The sequence below is a fragment of the Coturnix japonica genome, chromosome 12, assembly GCF_001577835.2.
Source record: "Coturnix japonica isolate 7356 chromosome 12, Coturnix japonica 2.1, whole genome shotgun sequence".
Lineage (NCBI taxonomy): Eukaryota > Metazoa > Chordata > Aves > Galliformes > Phasianidae > Coturnix > Coturnix japonica.
This window is the reverse complement of record NC_029527.1, coordinates 4,804,511-4,811,113: the sequence shown is the minus strand read 5'-3', so window position 1 is coordinate 4,811,113 and position 6,603 is coordinate 4,804,511. Positions and strand designations below refer to the sequence as shown.

General features: G+C 44.2%; 1 protein-coding gene across 3 annotated transcripts in view; it reads left to right on the top strand.

The window, feature by feature from the left end:
* Positions 1–6,603, top strand: part of FGD3 (FYVE, RhoGEF and PH domain containing 3) — a 90,022-nt gene that overhangs the window by 15,194 nt on the left and 68,225 nt on the right. The window contains exon 1 of one of the 3 annotated variants that reach the window (XM_015874822.2): positions 2,155–2,295. The exons of the other annotated variants lie outside the window; for them this stretch is intronic. The gene's annotated coding sequence lies outside the window, so the exon portion shown is untranslated. Of the gene's footprint in view, positions 1–2,154; positions 2,296–6,603 lie in introns of those variants that run through there. 3 annotated transcript variants of the gene reach the window in all.

The following is a 6,603-nucleotide window of genomic DNA, read 5'->3' as shown; positions in this document are numbered from 1 at the left end:
CGATATAGTATTTAGTAAATAAGTGTGCCTCCTTAGATCGTTGCCGCTGTTTTCTTTTCCTAATTAATTTTTTCCTTTCGGCCTAGGGCCCCTCCGGGGCCTACGGCCCCCTGTCATGGACGCAGGTGGATTTTTAGTTCAAACCGTGACAACGCCCTTAGCTGACACACTGCGTATGAATTTGCCCCCATTCCCTGCACCCTGCTGGCCTTTTTGAATGGTATGTAGATCCAGATTCCTGATTTCAACTTGCTGGTGTTGCTGATGTGATTAAACTGCAGCGTCTGAATTTTTCTCTTTCAATCTCGATAAACCTATTCTTAAGAACCTCGAGCTGGACCTCACAATGGCAGGATTTGAGTGAGTTTGTTTAAGCGAAAAACCAACAAAAACTGGAAGTCTGCAATTTTTCTGTATTGTTATTTTTTCGTTTATTTAATGGCAGTCTTGATAATGTCTGATTTATGGGGGGTTTGTAGCGCAGACATTGCTGTGGATTTCTGCAAGCAGAGTTTTCGAGGGCTTAGAAGTGTTTGTAGCAGTTAGATAATGACAGCGATTGATGCTTAGCCCTGGCTGAAGTGCCCAGCACATGATGTGGGGATGCTGAGGTACGTGTCCTGCTTGGAGCTGGGATAGTGGGACTGTGCTGCTGTTTGCCATTCCAGCACACCCATTAAATCTGTTCTCCAGGTAGCCCAGATTCAAGGGCTAAAATCAAGTTCAGTATGTTTTCAGGTTTTGTTGACTTTGAAATAAATCTCTTAGTTTTCTCTTAATTTATTTAATTGCGGCATCGTCCCTTCTTGAGAGCTGCCATGACAATGACTTCCTTCCAGGTTGAGGATGTTTCTGCAGTACTGGCAGATCTGATCCAAACATTTGGTGCAATCCAGCAGACCCGTGCTCCATCCAGCAGACCTGTTTCCGAATCCTTTCAAGGCACAGTAACTCATCCAGAACATTAATGCAAACACTTTCACTTTCTTCCTGCCCTCATATGCTGTTAGACTGCTCATCTAAGAATAACCAGTTGTGTTGAAATCTGAACAACTGCTTCCTTTTGCACGCCTTCAAGTTAAGGGGTTCTCCTTTGAGAAGTGAATGTGGAGGTGCTTGGGGCCTGGCTGTTTTGGGGCCGAATGCACAGAGCGTGCTGGAGCATGGTCAGGGTAGCTGAGGGTCTGCTGCATCTCTTGCCCATAGTTATGTTGAGGGCTGTTACTGGGTTGGTTGGTTTTCTTGCTTTTAGGAGGCCTTTGAAAATAGCATCATCTGTTGTAGCTATAATGGAGTTCATGGTGTGCATGTTGCCAGAACCTTGGATGTATTTGTCATGAGAAAACAAATACTATCCCCTGAATTCAGGTTAGCTAACCCACTATTAAGTGAGAATGTGTGGTTGTCTGTAGGCTGGGGCATGCCGTGGTCACATCTCATCTAGCCAGGAATATTGAGAATTGTGAAACACTGTGATTTCTGCACCATCATCTTTAACTTCATGGGTTTTAGGATGACACCATCAAAAACAAGCACAAGCTTCCTAATATTGTTGTCAGCTTAGTCAGTACTCAGCAGAGCGTAAAATACATACCACAGTGTTGTCAGGAAATACAGATTCTATGAGTTCACGGAGGTTCCTTATACTCCCTTGCAGTTACATCCAGTTTTACAAGAATATTGTTATTCATTTTGCTGGAGTTGGGGTCATAAGTGTGCACAGAGATCTGTAGCAGCTGTGCAAGGAGCCAAGAGTAGAGATCCCTGGAAGTCGTGTCACCAGTTTCCCTCCTTTGTAGCCAGATGTTGGGTAATCCTTAAATCATTTAGAACTTCTTTGAAGACGCAGATAGTGAAGTAACATCTTGTTTAACATGCAGGGCACTTAACAGTTAATTTTTTTCCCCTCGAAATGTCAATATCATTAGATAAAAACCAGGCTATTCTGGGTTGTTATTCTACTGTCTTTTCCATGCTCTAATTATGAGCTTGATAGGGGTTTTATCATCTAGGTGGTATGATGGACTTTGGTCGGTAACAGCAGGAAATGAGAGGGACACGCTCTTGCTCTGTGCTACACCCCTCAGCTCCACTGGGAAAATAAATGCAGGAACAAAACTGGCTGGTTTTTTTTCCTCTGTGTTGGATGGGTTAGAGTTGACTGCAGTGGGAACTGGAGGCTCCTCTCGCAATTCTGCTTATGAAGAACGTGGGTTCCTCTGGAGAGACTTTGAACTTGGGAGGTTTTGTTTCATACGAAACCACACAGAAGATGGGGGAAAGTGCAGCAGTCAGGTATCTCATTCTTGTGAATATATTGTGGTTTGTGATTAGCAGCTTGTGTATGTCCTTATGGGGGTAGTGGGAGAAGTAAGGTGCTGGATCCTGAAAAATAGGAAGGTGTAGATCCTGTCAAAGTAAGGAGCTTTGCAACGATCTTATTTTAAATGGGGAAATGAAAGATCCCATTTGTTGGGATCTTGCGGGGAGTCAGCGTGGTAACACGGGCTGCCTTGGAATTGCATGGCAGCAAACTGAGTCTAACAGAGGAATAACCTTTTAAGCTGTAGTTCTGCTGCTGATTGCCAATGCGCTGCTGGTGCATAGCAAGAAACTCCTAATTGCTAGTTTTGTTAGGAATGGGGTTTTTTTTGTCAGTTTTTCTTTCTTCTTATTCACTCCCCCTCCCCCTTCTCACATTGCAAGTCTGAGTTACTACCGTGTTGGCAGACAGTGTACTTGGCACTAAGAATAAAGGCAGCTCTAGAAAGATTATTTAAGGAATCCGTAAGATGTATGTCAGAAGATGTGTTGAGCTGGAGCTGGTGCTTGGTGGAGTTCCGTCTGCTCCTGCTGAATAAACCGGCGTTTGGTTGAGTCCTCAGAAGACCACAGATCTCTTCTGCTGGAAAAAGTGGGTGTTGTAGGAAACTCTAGATACAGCCATGCTAATTCTCATAAATCTCTCAGCTTCTTTCCATGCCCCTAAACATAGGGTTTGCAATCCCTAATGGGGTATGAAGACACCGCATTGAAGTGGCTTTACTTGGCACAGGATTAAGACATTCTGGGGCCTTGAGCCGTAACACGACTTGGTGCTGGCACCGGCACTGCATGCAGCTTGCAGCAGAGGGCTCCTCTTATCATGTGAGTAGAGCTGGGAGCTTTTTATCCTGCTAGAATAATGGCAGGGCCTTGTCTTCTCCTCAGAGCAAGAGTGGGACGCGCATGGAGCAGCACAGTGATTAATACCTGCCTTTTTGATCTTTTTTTGGGGATAAGAAATACATTTTCCTTTACAGTTGGGCCACAGGTGATGAGGTTACTGAGAGATATGGGACTGATCCTGTGATTCTGGATTTTTTTTGCCATTAGGTAGATTACGTTTTGCATTTATCACTTTACAGTATTTAATTGAGAGAACCAGAAACTCGCCCTAAGTACTGACTTAGACTGTATAACTCAAACAACAGAAGCTTTAGATGTCAGTGTACAGTGCTTGCGCTTAATCTGGCTGTGGATCAGCTACCTTTGAATTGAGCCTTAAGGTAATGCTTTTTGGGCTTTGTCAGCTCAGTTGGACTTCTGACAGCTATTGAGAAAGTCAGAGAAGAGGATTGGCTTTGTTTCCTCTGATCTGTTGAAGCTTTTTGTCTCTCATTTACCTCATCTGGGGCAGCTGAGGACTTTATTTAGAGTCTGTAGAGGAGAATTGGGTAACTTGGACTGCCTGGAAAACACTGCTGGATGTGGGTTTTGTTTTAAGGATACCCAAAAGTTTGGGCTGGGACTAGATTAGCTTGTTACTGATAAGACGGCTGCTTGCCCGAGGAACAGAATTTATTATGTTCTGGATAATCCTTAAGGTTTGAAACAAGCAGTCTCCCTTGCAGCCAGGTGGGTCCACTCTCAGGTGAGGTCTGTCAGCAGCAGCTGTGCCTTGGGGTGCTGAGGGAGCAGTGTCCACAAACATTCTTCCAGTGGTGGCTGCCCATCAGACACCTGGTGAGATGCTTCCTTCCTTTTTCACACAGAGTTTAGACTTTGCTTAACATGCTTCAGTTATTGCTTTCCCTCTGCCCCAGGTCTGGGGGAAGACTGAAAGATGTTCCCTTGGCGTTACCTGTTTTTCTGTATGGATGAAGGCATAGGATAGTGAGGTGAAACTCTGGCTGTGCTTGAGGACAGATTGCAGTCTGCAGAGCCATGTGGCCAGCCAGAGGCTCTCATGCAAGATGGGCTCTGTCAGTGCTCATCCAGCTCGCCTCTGATTTATGTTTGAACTGATCTGAGGCTCACTTCTTCAGTGCTTGGTGAACAAGCTCGTTTGCTCCCTGGTGAGCAGACATTGCAATGGCCCCAAACCATGCAACAGCTGCAGTGCTTTTGGCAGCCAGGGGCTCCCGCAGCAGGTGATGAGGTTGTTGGAAAGGCTGCCTGAAGATACACCTGCTTGCTGTACTTTGTGACTTCATTTATACTCTTCTTTTTCCTGGAAATCAGGATGTTTCCCAAAGCTGTCTGCCCCATGGTTTGCTTATCAAGGTTACCAGTTGTGTAATAACGTATTTCACAATTGGTGCCTGTAAAGCATTCATGTTGGGGCAGGAGGGATGAAGTTGCTTGTAGAGTCAAAGCATTAACTCTGTGACCGGAGTTAATCTTTTGGCAGTGATCCTGGCAATGGCTATTGTGTTTTGTTTGGTTTTTCCCTTTAGCTTCCTTTGCAGTTTGTTGCAGTCTTTCTGCTCTTTCTTGCTCTCTTACCCATACTTCTTACCCATAAGAAAGGAGACATACGTTTTTAATTCTAATATCAAAGGTCAGTCTTGGTTATTTTTACTTCCCTTTAACATATGCTCTGAAGAAAGGTTACTTTCAGTGCAGTTCTGTGTCAATCCACCAGATGACACTTGATGCTTGGAGATGAAAAGATGATGAGTGGTCTTGTAGTAGGAATGCTGTGTTTCTTTACTGATGTGGGAAAGAATCAGAACGTTTTATTCCCAGAATGTTTTTGTATGGAAATATTGAGTGCCATGTATCAAAAATGCTGACACAGTGTATGTGTGCTCTTCCTAGTGGTCATAAAGGAAGAAAATGAGAGATTTATATGAAGGCTTTGAACAAAATTGTGAAGGGCAAAACACAACAAATCATAATCAGCTTCTAATTGCTGTGTGTGACCCTGACCTGGTCTGTTGGCACAAGGATCTTTCTGTGAGACACTTGACATTCTTGTTCCTCTTCACTTAATGCCATTGATGGGGATCGAAGGAGGCACAGTGGCTCCTTCTGTGCATGGAAGTTTCACTAGGGGCACTTTCCCCTACTCTGACACATGGCTGTGTATTCTGTGCTCCTCACAGTGTTTGGTGATTGTGCTGGATTCTGTGCTGTTTTGCTCTTTGAAATTGCAGTTTCCATTGAATGGTTACAAAGTTTGAAGAACAGGAATCTATGTGGAAATTCCTCAGTGTCAAATTTGGTTCCAGTTTTTTTCATATGTTTCATTTTTTAGTTAAAGTGAATAAAAGCAAATACCTGATAAACCCTGCCTACCTTGTAAGTATTAATCTAATGTTACTTACTCGTCGTCTGGAAGCAGACTAATAAGGGGCATAATAGCTGTACATGAGAAGCAAGGAGGAATGATACTTCTTACTGAAGATTTGGGAATCATCTGCTCAGCAGATGTTTAAAGTAAGTCTTGTATAAGTTCTGCTTATAGATTTATGTGAGTGCGGCTCATGGATTTATGTTCATTCTTGATGTAATGATTGAGTTCCTCTGAAAAAAATCCCCTATCACACTGCAGTGTGTACACAGACAGGTCCACCTGTGCTTGAAATCTGTCCCACCATTAATCTTGGGAAAATCGATGGGTCGTTTTCATTAGTGGACTCTTGCTCAGGAATTCAGTTCAGGCTGCGCACGCAGTTGGAAAGATCGTGTTGCTGGTCTGTTCACTGCTGCTCATTTTTAGGAGCTGCAGATTTTTGCTACGTGGCCCAACCTGTGGGCTTCCACTGCTGGCTTTTCTTTTTCTCCTTTCCCCCCTCCCCTTAAGTTGTAGAGAATGCAGAAAAGATTTGGGAAAAGAAAATGCCCTCGGATATGAAGGCAGCGTTGTGATGGGTTTCTTCTTAATCGTGGTAGAGAAAAGCAAAAAGGTTAAAAATAGAAGAGTTGTAGTGACTGTCAGCCAAGTAACGTGGCTGAACGCTTGTCCTGAAATCCTGGAATTGGGATGTGAAGCAGTGGGGCTGCACGTGGGGCTGGAAGAACCTCCTGGGAGCAGAGCCCAGTGGCACAGCAGGGTGCCTGTCCTGGAGAGCTGCTTCTCAGGGCTGGAATCAGAGCAGTTGCAGCTGAAGCCTTTAGCTGCTCCAGGCTTCCTTTAGCACCAGGTTTGCAGTGTTCCACTATGGAGAAAATGACCAATATTTTATTTATAGTTGCAGGATTCGAGCTAACTTTTCCAAGGCTGCAATTCTACATTTTCCAGGTAGTGTATATTGGCTTTAGGTCAAGCAGTAGTTCTTATTCTGTCTTACTCAGTCAAGGGGTCAGTCTGGGATCCATTTGGAAGTGGGGCTAAGA